Genomic DNA, 17,799 nt, shown 5'->3' with positions numbered 1-17,799 from the left:
AGAGTGTGTCTGAGATAATGACATTTGATCAATCATTTAGTCTGTTTAGAAGAGCAAAAGAGAATTTAAAATGCTAGGTCACACTGAAAAATCATCAGGTCAGGTCTCATGGGAACCCACACAATCGGCCTGTGCCTAGAAGAAAAGATGGTATCCTTCATCCACAGCAACAGCCTACAAACACAGCTGTACTAACCTCCTGGGGAAATGCAGCTAATCTTAGGATAAGATAGTGAGATCTCCAGGTTGTGGTCAAGGGTCTTTTCTCTTGTGAGAGAATAGACTTCCTGAGGAGACCAAGATAATCAAGGGTTGGACTACTCTCGGGATTTTCTGCAAGGCCTTGTCCTGTGGCAGAGCACTACTGTCTCATCAGTGTACAACTGAATAGATTCTTTTCTGGACTGAGAAAAATCACTCTTTGTCAAGGATGAGAGAGGGCTTCTGGGAACTCTCAGGAATTAATCATAACAGTGTAATTGTATTATGTAACACAAGTGTACTGTAGAAATCCACAACATACATGTTGGCATTCACATTATTTCGTTTTTTGAAAAAATGTCCAAGGCACACATAGCACCCAATGACAGCATTATTGAGCTAAAAATTAAAATAAATGCAAAGAACTGCCAAATTTGCATTAAAATATGGAAGAAGTTAATTTCCACACAGGATTAAGATGAACCCAAAGTTACATTACTTTTATTAAGATAATGTGATAATATGTTGGGTTGACCTTGGCTAGCCTGCAAGGTGCCCACCAATCCCACTATCACTTCCCTGCCTCAACAGGAGATGTGACAAAAGGCTCATGGTCAAGACATGGGCAAGGATATTACACAGTAATAACCGTCATGGGCAAAACAGACGCAGTGTGGGGAAATCAGTTTAATTTATTGCCAATCAAAAGTACAATAATATGAAATAAAAACAAATCTTAAAACACATTCTTCCCACTGGTCCTTCCTTCTGAGGCTCAACTTCACTCTTGACTTCTTTATCTCCTCCTCCTGAACAGTGCAGGGGGATGGGGAACAGGGGTTCAGGTCAGTTCATAATGCTTTGCCTCTGACACTCCTTCCTCCTCAAACTCTTCCCCCAGCATGGGGCACCTCCCATGGGAGACAGTCTTTCACAAAATTATACAACACATGTCCTTCCTGTGGGCTGCAGTTCTTCATATACAGCTCCAGTGTAGGTCTTTTCTACAGGGTGCAGTCCTTCAGGAATAGACTGCTCCAGTATGTGTCCCCAGATGACCCCCAGATGGGGTCACAGGTCCTGCCAGAAAACACGCTTTATCATGGACTCCTCTCCATGGGGTCACACAGGCCAGATCCAGCATGGGCTTTTTCTTCTTCAGTTCACAGGTTCCTTCAGGGAGTATCCACCTGCTTGAACATAGGGTCCTCCACAGGCTGCGGGTTGGATGTCTGCTCCATGGGCTGCAGAGGCACAGCTGCCTCACCATGGGCTGCACCACAGGCTGCAGGGAAATCTCTTCTCTGGTGCTTGGAGCACCTCCTCCTGCTCCTTCTTCCCCTCCAGACCTTGGGGTCTGAATAGTTGTCTGTACCATTCTCTTGCCCATCTGCTGCTGTTGTGCAGCATTTTCTCCCCCTAGTTAAATACGCTATCACTGCGTGCTGCCACCAGGCTCAGCTTTGGCCAGCAGCGGGTCCGTCAGCCAGCTGGAGCTGACTCTTTCTAATGGGGGGCAGCTTCTGGTGTCTTCATACGGCAAGCACCCCTGTAGCCTGCTTGCTACCAAAACCTTGTCATGTAACCCAAATACAGATAATCCAAAAATGGGCTTTTGTGATTTTATACTAGAATTTTCTAAAAATTACTTTGGGAGGTGTAAAAGACAAGTATCTTGAACAACAAGCAACAGTTGAAAGAATAGGAACCTTTACTGAAATAAAGGAACCAACATTTTATCTCATCTCTATCCTGGCCACTGGAGAGGAAGGTACCTGGTAGACTGTGAACTGAAGAGTGGAAATGAGGCTGATGTGGATTAGGTTGGCAGCCCATATATGCCCTGAGGTATCACTGATTTATTTTTGTGACTCATTTGTCTTTGCCAAACCTTCATGATGCCACATTTTCATTAGTATGACTTTGGGACTAGGAACTAAATTACTAAATTCAGTTAAATTAAATTGCTAAATTAAACCTCTAAAACTCTCTCCATCTGAGAACATAGGGTCTTCAAAGTGTGACCAGAAATAATCTGTTGTTAGGTTCTTTGATAAAAAGCTTGTCTCCACACTCTAAGTTTGCCACAGAACAACACTATCAGGCAGGGGAGCCTTCATCCTTATGGGGAACTCAGAAAAAAAGATTCCCTGCCCCAGTCTCAGGAATGTCACAAAAGAGAACTGACAATCATCATCCAGGTCTGAAACATACCACATGAGTCTGGAAAGGCTCTCCAGACAAACTTAAGGGTTGAAGTCAGGGCTACTGTCTAGAGGGTGTAACACACACTGTGGGATGCAGGGAATAGAATGGAATGGAATGGAATGGAATGGAATGGAATGGAATGGAATGGAATAGAATAGAATAGAATAGAATAGAATAGAATAGAATGTTCATCAAGTCCAACTGCCTGATTGCTACAGGGCTGATCCAAAGTTAAACCTTGTTTTTAGGGACATTGTCCAAATACCTCACACACTGACAGGCACGGGGCATCAGCAACCTCTACAGAAGACCTGTTCCAGGGTATGACCATCCTCTTGGTAAAGAAATGTTTCCTGGTATCAAGTTTGAACCTCCACTGACATTCAGGGAATCTTAGGATTGCACACATCTTTTGACTGGTGTAGGGGACAAAACCAAAGGCAGAGGAAGGGAGGGCTCATCATGGCTTGGAGAAAATGGGTCATAGAAGGCTAAGGGGACAAAAGCAGTTGCCCATGTGTAAACAGGTTGCTGGGCAGAATGTTTGTCTGTCCATGACCCACACCCGATCATCACCTGCTGTCCTGCCTTCTTCCTAAATTACATTTCTAACTATTTTCGTGAATGAGTGGACTGTGTTCTGTGTGGATGTGATTGTATGGATGTCTGTCAGAAACTGAAATCAGACAAGGGATTATAGAGATTGCAAATCAGCAAAGTTGTCAGCTGAAGAGACTGGAGTGAGTAAAAACAAGTACCAACAACTGCACTGCGGATCAAGGGTTGTATGTGTCTGTGGTGCAAGCAATTGGACCAAGTGAGAGTGCAAATACCAAACCAAACTATGTGGAGAAGAGATTAAGAGGCTTGGGAAGGAAGTATGTCTCTGGGAGTAAGACAATTGGAGAAGGTGACTTCCAAAGGGACCAAGAAGTTTCTGCCAACTGATGGAAAGGATGTAAAATCTGAGGGTCAGCGGAGAGACTGCATATGTGTATGTATCTGTGTGGGAGGAAGCTGGGGACAACAGTGATCTGGGCTGGAAGGAGGGCCTGTGTAAGATATTGAGTGGTGCTTGCCCAGGAGAGATCCAGAGTGTGCATGTTTATGTGCTGCTGTGTGCAAGGAAATCTGTACCAGCAGCTGGAGTGGGACTGGCATTTGGGGAGTAGGGTCCAGATGCCAGCAACTGGGGAGACCTGGGATCCACAGCCGGTTACTGGATGGACCGTGTGTCTAAGCCCAGCTACTGAGAGAACCCTGGTGCATGTGAGTGAGGAGGTCTCTACCAGCCCTTGGAGAGGGGTTCATTTGTGAGCGTACAGCAGATGAGAAGATTGGGGATCGAGGTAGCAGCAGATCCATGGTGTGTGTCTGTGGGTGACAAGTGAAAAGCAGCTACAGTGGGATTGCAAGTCTTAGGAGCTCGTATGTCCAGGGTAGAGCAGTGGGGTACATTGTGGAGCCAGGGATAGACTGAGTATCTATGGTCAGCAACTGAAGGAATCCACATTATACATATGGATACATTTCCTAATAATGGACTTTCATCCTGATTAGCCAAAGGGCCACAAGATGAAGCCATTGGTGCTGTTTGTGCTTGTGTGAGTGCTGAGTGTTTCTGGCTGTATTGATGTGTGTCACTGCCCATGTGTGTATATGCACATACATTTTGCAGAAGTGAGTTTGTATGTCTGTGCCTACCAAGAACACATGGTTAGTTTCACTACTGAGTACCCGTACAGGCTAGGGGATGGAGGGATTTGGAGGAGCCCTGCGGAGAAGGACTTGGAGGTGTTTGTGGATGACTTTGATTTGTGCTCTTATGAGAGATTACAACTGCATTTGCCTTACACTACCACAAAACCTTCATTCGTAGTACAGCCAAACTCAACCCTAACATGAAGGGTCCTTTAAAGCCCCTTAAATGACATTCTGGGTCATTTCAATAATTGCCTTAAGTTACTGAAATCAGAGATTATAAGATAATTGTATAGTAGTTTGTAAACTACTTTGCATCCTGAGGCAAGTATAGGTATATGACCAATTAAAAAATAAGCCATATATCTCCTGTATTTGAAAAATTTAGAATCCACTGCACATTAGCATTTTGCTCTCCTCCCTCACGAGTGCAGGCAGATCGTTTTAACTTCATTCCACCACAGCAGTAATCAAGTTACAGTCCACCAAGCTCTGCGGGGTCATTGGACTCAGGCTGTAAATTCACAAATGAGGGTGCACAACGGCACACTAGATTCCTGCTGACTCCTGGACTGTGTCTGTGCTCCAGGATTTTGGATGGGATTGCTCTAGACTAGGTTGGTGGCTGCCCCTCTCCGCTGTGCCGGCCTCAGGCTGCTTCCAGGCGAGAGGCAAGCTGAGGGAAGGTGAGGCTTTGACGGAATGCCCGCTGCACCACACAGCCCAGTCTTTCACACGGTTTTCATCTGCGTCGACAACCCCAGCTTCAAGCACAACCGAGCGGCCATCCAGACCCAAACCTGCCAGAGCGCGGCAAGACACAGAGGACATTGGTACCCCGGGGTGTATCGGAAAGGGGAGGCACAGGATGCGCGAGCCGGGCGAGGCTCTACCTGCCGCCGCGCACCTGCCGCTGCGCGCCGGGCGGCGGGGCAAACGGGGATAACGGGAATAACGGGAATAACGGGAATAACGGGGGAAACGGCGCCGGCGGGAGCGCGCCGCACCAGCGAGCCTTGTAAGGCAGCGGCGGCCGCCCCGCCGCCCCTCAGCCAGCGCGCGGGGGGCGGGCGCGGCCCTGGAAGGACGGCGCGCGCCGCCTATGGGCGCTCGCGGCGGGCGGGCGGTGCCGCGAGCCCGCCAATGGCCGGGCGGGGGGGGCGGTGCCGCTGCAACGGCCGCGCCGGCTGCGGACACGCGCGGCTGCTCCCGAGCGCGCCGGACGGAGCCCGGCCAGCGCAGCCAGACCTGCCGCCCTCCACAGCCGGCGGTGAGTGCGCGGGCGCCGCTCCCGGGCCGGGCGAGCACCGCTCCGCCGGGGGTGGGTGGGGGTGCATGTCGTGTGCCGTGCCCGCTACCTCCTTCCCATCGCGCTGCTAATCGATCGCCGGTCGGTTATCGAAGGCGCGAGGGGAGGGGACGCTGGCGGCGCTGCCGGGGGTCTGGCGGCCCCGCTGCCACCTCCCGGTGCCCGCCCCAGCCGGGGACGGAGGGACGCCCAAGCCCAGCCCGGCGCGGTCGCCGCCGTCGTTATGTAACACCCGCGGGGCGCTGCGGGCGGCGGCTCCGCATCCCTCCTTGGGGTTCACCTCCGTGCTGTTCTCCCGATGTTTTGCGCTTCTCCTGCGTCCCTCCGGGAACCGGGGGCAAGGGGCCGGCGGGGAGCGGGGCTCAGTGCGGAACTGCGCACCTTTGCCTGCCATGGGGATGGGCTCTGAAGCCGCATCCCCTGGTCGCCATCGAGGGCGAACGCGCGGCCGCAGCCAGCGTGGGACCCGGGGCGGCTTCCCGGCTCCCGGTGGCATCAGGTCCGTGGCTGGGCGATGCTGGAGGCTGGCTACGAGCGGCTGGTGAGCCCCGCGCTTCCCCCGCGGGCGTCTCCCGGAGGCGCCGGGAAGGAGCCACCTTGCGCACACACACCGAATGCTCCGCACTCAACAACAAAGCCTCGGCCGCCCCAGCTACTGCTGCTTCATGCGCTCATGTAGAAGCAACGGTCCCCTTTTATGGAGACCGATGGGGAGAGGCGATTTGCCGTTTCCTTTTTTTTTCTTTTTCCTTTAAATCCCCGAGTGGTAGCTGGAGGGGCTTCGTCTTCGAGAGCTGCTCCTGTATAGCATCCTTCACTAAACCAGCATCAGGTGTGGGAGACTATTTAGCGCCTGCAGGGTAATATCCGTAGGTAAACAGCCAAGTACTCCGGGGTGGAAAACAAGGACGAGACAAATCATATGAATTAATTTGTAACCCCGGCAAGCTCGTTTGAAAATAAATACATCCCCTCCCTGCGCGCCTCCCCCGCCCCTCCTTCGTCAGATTACCAGCGGTTGCAAATATTTCTGCGGTCCTGGGTAAAAGCTGTTGTACCCTGGTGAAATTTTTCCAAGGGGAAGTTGAGTACAAGGTGCTGAACACACATGTGAATAGCATCTTAAACGCTGACAGCTTCGAATCATGTAGGAGATGCTGCTGACAACCAGATTCCGTGTTTATGTTTTGCAGGCTCTACATGGGCAGGTTTGGGAGGGGACAAATTTTTTCGGATTTTACAGAGGGTTGCATAACTGCTCATGTTTATTTGAAAAGAAGAGGAGGAGCAAACCCAAGCCCTAGCCTGAAATGAAACACATGATGTGAGACTGTCTTTTATTGAGCCTTCCCACTGTTTTTTCAGCTAGCATCATTAAATAGCATGCTTTAGATGGCTGGAAAGGGTTAGCATGATAATAAAACATTAAGGTTTGGTTTTTTTTCCTTCTAGTGCTGTGAAAATTTTGAGGAAAACCAAAGAGATGCCTATATACTTTCATAGTCCTAGGCTTAAAATAGCATCACTGTTTATCAAACCTGGACAATTTATTTTTAAAATGGCAATGGCCATTTTTCTAATCCTTTAGTGATGAGCCACTTCTTTATGTTTTTAGAGACCCTTTCCCAACTCAACCTTTCATCTCCTCAGTCCAAACTAAAATGCTGTTTTGAATACCTTTGTACATCTCTGGGTCACAGTTACATGCGTTTAAATAGTCTGTCATTTGTAACTGCTGAAGTGTATGTCCAGTATTAAATTATAGTACAGTGTAATGCTTAGAGAGCATGCCATGCAAGGATCAAATTGCAGATAAAGTTCACATAGGAATCTCCTGCGGTGCTTGCAGTTGACCCTTGTAAATCTAAGAAAAGATATTTATAAATGGAAATATACATCCACCAAGTAGTTGTTCCTGTGTCATTTGTAATCTGTGGCTTGACTGTGGTGAGAAATAATGTCTTTTAATTTAATTTTTGTGGTAGATGTATTCATTCCAGTTACTTTCTGGAGGCAGCTGTGTGGTAGAAGTTTTTTTTACTTCTTGTGTATTGAGCATAATTTGAAAAAATAAAATAAGGCTCTTTGAAGGAGTGAGGCAGTCAGTTATGTCAATTTATGTTAAGGGTCTTCTCATTATAGATAGAAACAATTAATTGTACTCAATATATCTCATAGGGCTTCAGAGAATAAGCAATACAGTATTTAACCTTGGTAACTTGCTCTCAGATGATAAGCTAAGATATGAATGAAGACAATATCAGATAATTTTCTTGCTTTACATATCTAAATTATGTAAGTCTCCGGTGTGAGGATGTGACCATACTCACTAGCTTCTATATCTCTATATTTATATATTATTGTATATATTTCATATATTACAACAAGAACAGTCATTCTGTGGCATAGTCTGTCACTCAGTGATCTCATGTCCTTTTTATTTGTACATGGATACTGCTTGCAGGCTTGCATAAATGGAATGGAGTCTCTTCAGCAAGCAACAAAGTTTGTTTTTGCCTCTCCCTGAAACCATTTTTATGCTGTGTGTAACTGAAATTAAGTGCAGGGGTATAATTTCAACACCTCCTGTTTCTCTGCTGTACTGGCATGACTACTGTGGGCATAAGAGCTTTTAGAAGCCTCTGCCAGTTAGTTGAAAGGAAGTACTTGCTTACTGTTTGTATTGCCGTAGTGTCTGGGAGCTGTGGTCAGGGACCTTAACTAATGTATTATGTCCAATATAATGGAACAAAAACTTGGGCATGGCCCCCTAAATATTATGATCCAAAATAAGGAACAAGGAACTGTAAGTGGTGGAGAAGAGTGGTGCAAAAGGGGAATCAAGCTGACGTTAAGAAGGATGCATTGGTATGTGTGTGCATTATCCCGCTGTGTACTTTCTTGTTCTCATGTGTAAGAGCAAAGGGGATTGTAGAACTTTATTTAAGACTTCCACTGTTCTCTGAGGGTTATCCTTGGGACATATGGATGGCTTGGGTTTGGGGGATTTTGAAATGTATCTAACTTGACTAAATGCTGAAAATTAAGGTAAAAAAAATCTACATCAACCCAATATGAAAAATTTTCTCTTCAGACTACCTAATTTTTACAGTTTTTTAAATTTAAGGTAATTTAGAATTTTGAAATGGAGTTTTCATTTCAGATTCTGGTTGTACAGGAAAAAATCATAATGTTTTTCCTTTTCCTCAGTGTTTTCTACAATCTGTTCTAGTTCTTTCTTCATCTCATCCCACTCATGTGCCTAGACGCCCCAGAAATACATAATAACAACTACACCTTCAGCTGAGAGACATTTCTGAATGAATGCATCACTCTGCTCATCCCAAATTGCCCATACATAGAAGTACTGCAAGAACTTCCCATTTCATTGTAACCTGGTTATTGGGATACTTCAGAATAGTGCTGAAGAGAACTGTGCATTGAAAGGATGTTACTGGTAAAACACCCCTATATAAATATGGTCTTTAAGTACCCAGGGACTGTACATGTGTTACAGGACAAGTATGTGTATCCTGCTCAGGTTTCAGGACACTCTTCCTGAGTGGGTGTTTATCTCAAGTGCTGACAGAGCAGAACAGACGGATTCTGTGCTACTCTCAGTTTTCTTGGCTTGCAGTGGTATGTCCCATCAAAACAGATGGGAAGTTATTCTTTATTGTTAGTAGTTATGTGTGGTGGGTGGCCAATTCACTTTGCTGCTGCTAAGAGGGGTTCTTAACTCTGTCAGGACTCTGAGGCAGCTGTGGAGAAGCTTAGGCTCTTACTCTTGCTAGTTGTCTTAAGGTTCCCTCTTTTCCTCCTCACCCTTCTCCTGCCTCAGTGTCCTTATATTGTTGTTTGTGGTATGAGTTTACCTTGTCCTGGATAGAAACCCAAGAGCTGGGAGCCAAGAATGTAGAGATCAAAGGTTCAATGCATTATGTGGCTGATGAAAAGATAATAATGAATCTGCAGTGTAACTGTTTTAAATAATCATATGAAGTTAATTCTTGCTCAGTTTGGCTAGTCTCAGGAATATGCTTCTGTGTCAGTGTTCATGTATTGGGAGCATTTGACAAAATGAGCACAGAGAAACTCAAAATAAAAAAAATCAACAATATAACAGTTTTTGCTTGAATCTCTGTGGGTTGCAGTCCTAGTTCAAATTCTTAAATGGAGTTTTATTGGATCAATGCTAAGAAAATTCTTGCAGTAGTAGTGAAAGTGCTAAGAGTTCTTGCTCACAAAATTATTTTTTCATTGTTGATATCACTGTTTATTTTTATTTTAAAAACAGACCTGTTTTGGCCTGTCTGTTCTGATTTGAGTTTTGAAAGGAGTAGTACCCAAATATTTCATCTTAGAGGAGCTTATAGACGTGAAAGAACTTACTGATTTAGCAAAGGATGTATTTCCCTTCTTATTTTGTACCAGACTGTGGGTGGTTGCAAAAAATCTGTGCTTAAAGGTTGGTTTATTTTCGTGGATTCAGATAAAAGTGAAGTAGCAGATTTTAAGAACAGAAGGGATCTTTAGACCACCTAATCTGATTCATGTATTAGTTATATTGAGTTAGTTACCCAAGAGCAGTAAGCTACGTTTGGTAAAAGTCTGTGTTTCAGAGATACTTGACTAAATTTATCTTCTGTATTAAAGGCAGCCTAATGTGCAGACATAAGGAAGTAAAGAATTTTCAGCTATTCTTGGAAGTTCCCTTTAGTACCTGGCATGGTTGATTGTCTCTTCATAAGAAAGTCATATTTCTGATTCGCACTGCCGTAGCCTGAATTTTCAACTGTTGAGTTTTTTGATATCTTTGACAGTAAAGAGCCATTTAGTAGGTGATTTAGTTTCTCTACAGAGCTATTTGGATCTCTCAAGAATTCCGCCAATGTACTTTGTAACATGTCTTATGATAAAACTTCTTGTGTCATGATTTTGCATCTCTTATATCATCTTCATTTCTTTGATCAGAGGTGGTGCTTTGTGACTACTAAATCTTACAGTGCTTTCAAGTCTCTGTTAGCTCAGTTTTTCTTAGATCTAATTCTGTCCCTGTCAGTAACATCAGTGTGGTTCTCTAGATACTTATGGGTGGTACTCAAAGTCCCCCATCTTACTGGAGTTTGAAGTGATCTTTCTGTACAGTCTCTGATCCTGTTTCATGGAGTGGATCTTCATTACTTATGGCTTTTCCAGAAATATTTTTAAAGGATTCTGTGAAGTTCAGGGTAGAGTCCGGGCTGGGTGGAGGTGGTGGGAGGATACAATGTACAGTGTGTGAAGAAATGAGGCTAAGCGAGCTCTACAGTTGTAGTGGAACCTGTAGTCAACTAATCCTAAAGTGATGACAGGCCCAGCATGTTATTTGGAGCTGTAAATTAATTGTATGACTGACTACTGTGAAGAGCAGCTGTTGTCTTCTACTCTTTTAGGATCTGTGATTCCCAAGTCTTTTTTTGATACACCATGAAAAAATACCTCATCTAAACAGTTGAGTCTCCTCTTTTGTTGTGCCTTAGTTGGTGTCATATTCTCTTTCTCCTGTGAAGGCGGTTCTAGACGCTGGCTTGTATCCTTGCCTGTGTGTGAAATTGCTGAATGCTTGTGCCCAGATTATTCATCTACCACTGACAGCAGCCCAGCAGAGCTTAGGATGCGTACTTAGAAAGTGGAACTCCCGAGTGGAGTAGTGGCATAATGAAGAAAACCCAACATTAATAAGAGTTCACCAGTACATGTATATGTTGTGGATGTCTTATTTATGCTTTTACCTTCATAGTTAAAACCTTTTGTAAGTGACATGGTGGTATTACAGGATATTGTAGAGCTAGTTAAGAGTTAGCTAGATAGAGAATTTTTGTATACTTTTAAGTCAGGAGAACATGTTTTTTAAAAGAAATAAGTTGTAATAAAACTGTTACTGATAAAAGTTTGTGTGTCTGTGTACAAGTGCTTTGTTTATATAAAGAGGTGATATTTATGAAGTGGTTCTTTAAAATGGAGGAATGTAATTTACTAAGAACTAAACTTAGTTTTGTGTTTAAGTGATATTGTAGAAGTAACTATCTGAATAGCAATAGTTTTAAGAAATACAACAGTAACAATAATTTGTCAGAAGTCAAAGTAATCTCTGTGCTTGGTAATGTGTTTTCTAAGTTAGATCCTTTAATGGCATATGTGATGGCATATGTTCACAGTCTGAAATACTGTTTTGCTGAAAAGAAACATTGGATAGTTTAAGTAGGCACCTTTTCTGTTACTCTATGTGTGTCCTGCTGAAAGTCTGAATGTATCTGCATGATCTGGCCAGCCTTGCCCTTGTCCATAGTGCTAAATTCACATATATTGTTAAGAGAACTCGAGGTTCACCCATGCAGTTCCTCATAAAGCCTGCAAAAGGATTTAATTTTCTTTAGGTAAAGATGAGTTTAACTGTAGATAAAGTTTTTAGCTTTGCTTGTTTTGCAGTGGTCTCTGCTCATTTGTCTTCTCTGCTCGGGAAAATGGATGGCTGTCATTCACTTCTGCATCACGTGTGGAGAAATATAACCAGAGCAGATCTCTGATGAGAAATGCTTTAGCTCTTGTTCCTACACGTAGCTGTGAAGGAAGCTTGAGGGAAGCTTTAAGAGCAGTCTAAGGCATTGCTTTTTATTAGGAAGATGTTGCATTTCTCCATCTGTTTATCCTTCCCTAAGCTTGAATATTTATGCAAAAATGTGGGAAAAAGATTCCATCTGCTGTATTTTGTCTCTCCTGTTTTTATTTGGCATAAATGATTACAGGCAAAATAAATGAGACTTCCCTTTCATTTCAATTTTGTGAAGTTTTTATAACAAGGGGAAGATGGATCAAGTGCTAAAATAAACCAGAGGCAGTCAGAGAAATTAAAATGCCTTGCACTGCTTCATAATTCATTATGAATTAAATTAACTCATAAAAATAACACCTCCTGTGCTCATTGAAAAGTTGCTTTTTTTTTTTTTTTTTTGCTTGGCTTGGCTAGAAGGTCTTAAGAAATTTTGGATGACAGCTATTTGTGGTGCACTGAATAAGTTTTACCTACAGTGCAGAAACAGATTCTGATAGAAGTTGCATCCTAAGCACCTGCATGCTTACCAACACTTGAAGTGCAGGAAAAATGAGCAGAATGGAAGGTAAAAACAGGTAACACTTAATATATAAAACTAGTTGTCTGGGGCATCTGGTAGAAAGGATTAAGAAATTAGGGAGGTATCAGGGCTGAGATTGAGAGCCTGAGCAGATAGTGCATTTTAGGTTGTAGGAGCCAGAGGAATTTACACTGCAGACTTTGGTTGTTAGCTAGATGGTGGCCTTGATGCTCCGTGTAAACATAACTTCGGGGTCTTATGTTGTCGTGTTGGGGGTTGCACGGGAGCAAGGTATTACACCTGAGAAATAAGGCTGGCCTGTGCAAAGGTGAGTGTTACAGGAAAGAGGAGACACTAGTGGTACCGTTATTGCATCGCAACTGTGCCATTGTTCTGTTGAATCTTTTCTGCAAATTCATCAATCTTAGCAGTCAGAGGTCTGCTTGATCCTTGAATGATTCTGCTGTTAAAATGTGAATTGGAAGTTTCCCTTGGTTCACACTAGACTTTTGACCTCATTTTAGTGAATTCTTGGTTGGTAAGTATTCTAAAGAATGAAGAGTTTTAAAATACACTGTCTTTTCCGTTAACATGAATGTATCTGAGGCTGTAATAATGCTGTAGTGTTCTAGTCTGTTGTTCTGTCTTAGACAGTTGCACTCATATTCATCCACGGCAGTTAATGTTGTGAGGTGACTTCCATTAAAACTGTTTTTTAACACTGTTTAAAATTTGCTGCAAATGAAAGCAATTCGAGGTTAGACAAAGCAGATGAAAAAGTATGTGGTATAGCCCAAAAAAATAGGCATTCAGATTTTTGTATCCTGCTGATATATATACAGATATAGATACAGATTTTTTTTTTTTCCCCAGAAAACACTTTTTTGGTGTGGAGATCCTAAAGTGGCTTAAATAGATTTGTAGCTGGTGAGAATATGTTTCCTTTATCGAGCCAGAGAACGCTGGTTCTTAAAATAGTCATTACACTCATGTATCTGTTTTATGTGACCTTAATAATTAAAGTAGTGTAGAATATGGGTCCCAGGGTCCTCATGATGTTATGAATACTGGCAGCAGAGCAGACATGTTTCCTCATCCCTCTCCTTTGGTTTCTCTATCTGTGGCATGGCAGCAATGGTAACTGTGTTAGAAATACTAAGCTTTCTGCTGAGCAAATAAGCCATGAATTAGTTGTCAGGGACAGGGCAGGCAAGGTACTGTGGTGAATTCTGACCTGGTAGGATACGTGAATATTCAAAGAGTTGCATAAGCTTCTGAAATTGTTGGAAAAAATACTCTGGATTTTAGTAAGTCTTCCTAGCTGCTGAGAGATGGATTACTTCTAGGAGCAATTCCCACAAATCTAAATCAAAGCTGTACCAGAATTCCTGCAATTTGTTGACACCTGGAGAGGGTGTCAATAAGTGTAAATTAATGTAAGTATTCAGTAGAGTTGGCAGTTGGTCAGTACTGAGGCTTTGGGTATTCACACAGCTTTAGAAAATTGACAACTGAAATTCACAAAACAGTAACTTCTTGTCCCATCTTTAAAGGAAGAATCCAGGTTAATAAATGGCTTTATCTAGTGGAGGTCACCCAGCTGTCTGTCTGCCGATGAGTATATATTCTAGTCTGGCTAAAAGGAAGTTCGATGATACTAGAAAACTTTTTCTAATGGGTTAGTCATGTGCTGAGAACACAGATCTGCACTTTCAGTCTATTTAGCATAAGATAGTCATGATGTCAGTGATTAACATCAGTTAACATGAGTTAGTTTGATGACGGGCTTAATATCTATATAATGTGCTGTATTATTTACCTACTGCAGAGTAAAGGGAGGGACAAGAACTGGGTTTTTTTGTGTCACTAAAGGACACAGACTGTAGCAGTTTGTAACACAACACCTAACAAGTATTCTGTGGGTTTCTGAAACTTCATCTTTTGTGGGGGACAGTTGTTCTTTCACAAACCTCTTATTCTCTAGCATCTGCTTATACCTCTTTCTTATCTGGCTGCTTTTGGTGATGTGGACCTGCTTGGTTGGAGCATGCAGTATTTGGAGAGGGTGGTATTGGTGACTAGTCCCACCTTACTTCTTTCTGCTGGTTCTGGAAATTGGTATTATCTGATTGTGTACACATTAAAGTTCTTGCATGGTGATGAAAGGCATTTCTTTGGTTAGCTGTAATTATGGTAGTCGGCATCTGCACAGCTCGTGCTTTTAAACAGCAGCTTAATTTTGTTTTACTGAGTTTTAGATTTGGTATTCTAGAGTAATCACTTTCTTTTGTCTCTTTCACCTATCATCTTGCTATGCCCCAAATTACTGCTAATCTTTACTTCTAGCAAAATCTACCAAGCACCTTTTGATCTCTTTGTCCAGGGAAAAAGGGTAAGGAAGACTCAAAACAGCATTTGATCTTGAATTTTTGTCAAACATGTCGTACTTCATTTCTGTTTGAGTGGTCGTTTCTTCCACATGGCATGATCTGCTTCCTTATCTCTAATCATTAAAAAAAGTTAAAGGAGCTGACCCCATTAAAAGTCTAATTTCATATCCTGTGTGGTACAGTTCTTTACCTTCTAATTATAGTACGTTAATATAGTTCTCTTCACACTGTGTTGTTTGTAGTGTTAAGAAAGAAAAGTTTAAATTGAGACTAGGTAATTTTTTCATAAATCCAGGTAGCTTCTTTTTAATACAATTCATGCTATTACATAGGATTTTAACAGGTAAACTGTAATTATGATTCAACAAGGAATGTCCATGATAATATTTGGCAACCACCACAGAGCCCTGGTTTTAATCTCTCCTTGACTTTCTGCTTTAGATGGCGAGGATTTATTTGAAATGAGTCTGTTTTGCGTACCAGATTTCACCATTCAAAACAAAATCCTTTTCTGTAGTGTCTGTTCTGCCTGATCCAGAGGTACTCAAAACATCCCAATACAAAGTTCATTTATTAATGAGTGAGAGAAATAAGTCTGGAACTATCTTTCTGAAGGCCAAATATGTTCCTTTGAGCATTTTTCTTATAGCAAGTTTATAAAGTTTTAATTTAGTAGCTACTGAAAGTAAGTAAAAAATACTTTCAGTTGATACAGCTATCATACTAAAGACTCTACAAGACAGTAAAACACTATTCTGCTGTGCTGTGCAAAGTTGAGTTATGGTTATAGGCAACAAAGCATTAAGCAAAATTGGCCAGCAAGGCACTGACACTGGCTAAGGAAGATTTTGTTCAGGAGATACTTAAAAATGTAGGCACGTGGTTATATTTTCTGTTTTCAGATGAGACAGAGTGGCACAGATGTTTTCTTGTTTATAGCTTGTAAACTGTGCTATTGTTGTATCTTTTAAAGATATTCACCCTGAGTATAGCTTCTTAAGAGAATTGCTAAGAGCAAGAAGGAGCTATCCCTGAAAATTTCTTGGAAAGTTTATTTGCCGCAAGATAGAATTACAAAATGACGCAAACCGTACATACCTTACCATGGCAAATTTCCATGCTTTTCTGTCCTGTTGCATGCATGCGAAGGTAACTTCGGTTTTTAATATCCTACACAGACTTTGTTTTTCCCTGATCTATACTCTTTTTTTTCTGGCTCTATATTCCAGCTTCAGTTGATTTGAAATGGTACAAGCTTGGAAGAGACTTCTGTTTTTGGAAGTCAAGCTTCCTTGAGTATAGAGGTACATCATAGATCTTCATGATCTGATTTTTAATGAAATACTCTTTTATATATGTTGTGTCAATAGTATATTTTTTTTTTCTTATGTTCTTTTACTACTGTTTTGGTAGCAAAAGAATGTAGCCTGATGAAACAGAAGATTTGATCTAGACATACTTTGGTAAAAATGTATGCATCTGTAATGTGTGTAGTAGCTTACAATTTACTGTGCATGCTTTTTGTTTTGGAGTTTCAGTGTTGGGATGCTTTCAGATAAGTTTTTTGAGGTAAAATTCCTCTTCTTTGGATAGTAGGCAGGATGCAAAGGAAATAGAAATGGGAATTGGTTACTTTTTAAACTTATTTATGAACTTGACATTTTCAAACTCTTTTTTCCCCTCTCTGCTTCTCTTTTTATTTCATAGGGGCACATACAGTTCTCAGGCTACAGTTAGTACATTTCTGTCATATTAATTTTAATTTAGCATTTTGGTTTGTTGGCCAAAACTTCTGCTGACTGTGTAAACAAAATGGAAGGACCCCCAGGCTTAAGATATAACAAGGGATTTAAGCATTTATTTAAATGTTTTCAGAATAGGCAGAAGTGCTTTGGCCATGCTGTGTTTGCTCAAGTGTGAAGGACAAAAGTCCTTTGAGTATGTTTTTAATTAAAATATTCTTTCTAATCAAAAAGCTTAACAATAACTGCTGCATAGCAAGTAGCTATGGTTATTTCTGTTACAGTGTGCAGGAAAGGGTATGTCATGGTTGGTTGAGTGACAGCGTTTAAGCAATATAGGAAGAGGTAGAATTTTAGAACCCATTCCCTTCCTGAGGTGTTTGTATTGATGTACAGTATATAAGGCCAGAGAACTTCCTATCTGATGAGGAAATAAAACCTTGACTAGAAATACCTACCAATCTCTGCATATGTTAATCACATCCCACGTACAGCTGGGACTTTAGAAGAAAGGCCAGGTAAGTTTGACGGGCTTTCCAGCACTTATCTAGCATTTGCCAGATTTCTGATACCTGAAGCATCTCTTTATGGGTTAAAATCTGTAGTAGCACCACTGATGTGACTGTGGCAACAGTCTTTATGCGGATGTTGGGGCAGGCAGACAGTGTACCCTGTGCCTAGGCTTTCTAGTGCCTCTTGCTTCTGCCATGCCGGGAGTGTGTGGGCAGAAGGCAAAGGTTTCTGTGACATCTTCTGGCACTTTAGGTTTTTTTGTTTGTTTGTTTGTTTTGTTTTTTGTTTTTTTTTTTTTTATGAAGACACCTGAAAATAGTATTCTGTTGCTCAGTTTAAGGTTTCATTTGAAAGGTGAACATATACTATATGTACTTGGAGTAGTCTGAAAGTTCTTGTCTGCGGTAATGACATCCCTTCTCAGTATTCCTGCATCATGGATGTGTTCATTCCAAATGAATTCCACAGCTACAATCCTTTGCGCGTAAACTTGAGAAATAAATGGTCTTGATAACGAGAGAGACTTGTCTTGTACTTGCTAGCCCTAACATTAATATTTTTGCTGCATTTCAAAAATACTTTTCAGTAAAAAAAAAAATAATTAAAAAGCCAAAGTCCAG

General features: G+C 42.2%; 1 protein-coding gene across 2 annotated transcripts in view; it reads left to right on the top strand.

Annotated features, from left to right (window-relative positions):
• Window positions 1-4,506: 4,506 nt before the first annotated feature.
• TPPP (tubulin polymerization promoting protein) overlaps window positions 4,507-17,799 on the top strand; it is a 74,667-nt gene continuing 61,374 nt past the window's right edge. Inside the window, exon 1 of one of the 2 annotated variants that reach the window (XM_069007915.1) lies at window positions 4,507-4,796. The gene's annotated coding sequence lies outside the window, so the exon portion shown is untranslated. Of the gene's footprint in view, window positions 4,797-5,303; window positions 5,381-17,799 lie in introns of those variants that run through there. The other variant, XM_069007914.1, reaches the window with a different exon arrangement.

Source organism: Aphelocoma coerulescens, chromosome 2 (assembly GCF_041296385.1).
Source record: "Aphelocoma coerulescens isolate FSJ_1873_10779 chromosome 2, UR_Acoe_1.0, whole genome shotgun sequence".
In the NCBI taxonomy this organism is placed as follows: Eukaryota; Metazoa; Chordata; class Aves; order Passeriformes; family Corvidae; genus Aphelocoma; species Aphelocoma coerulescens.
The sequence above is the reverse complement of the archived record's forward strand: the minus strand, read 5'-3'. Positions and strand labels throughout refer to the sequence as shown.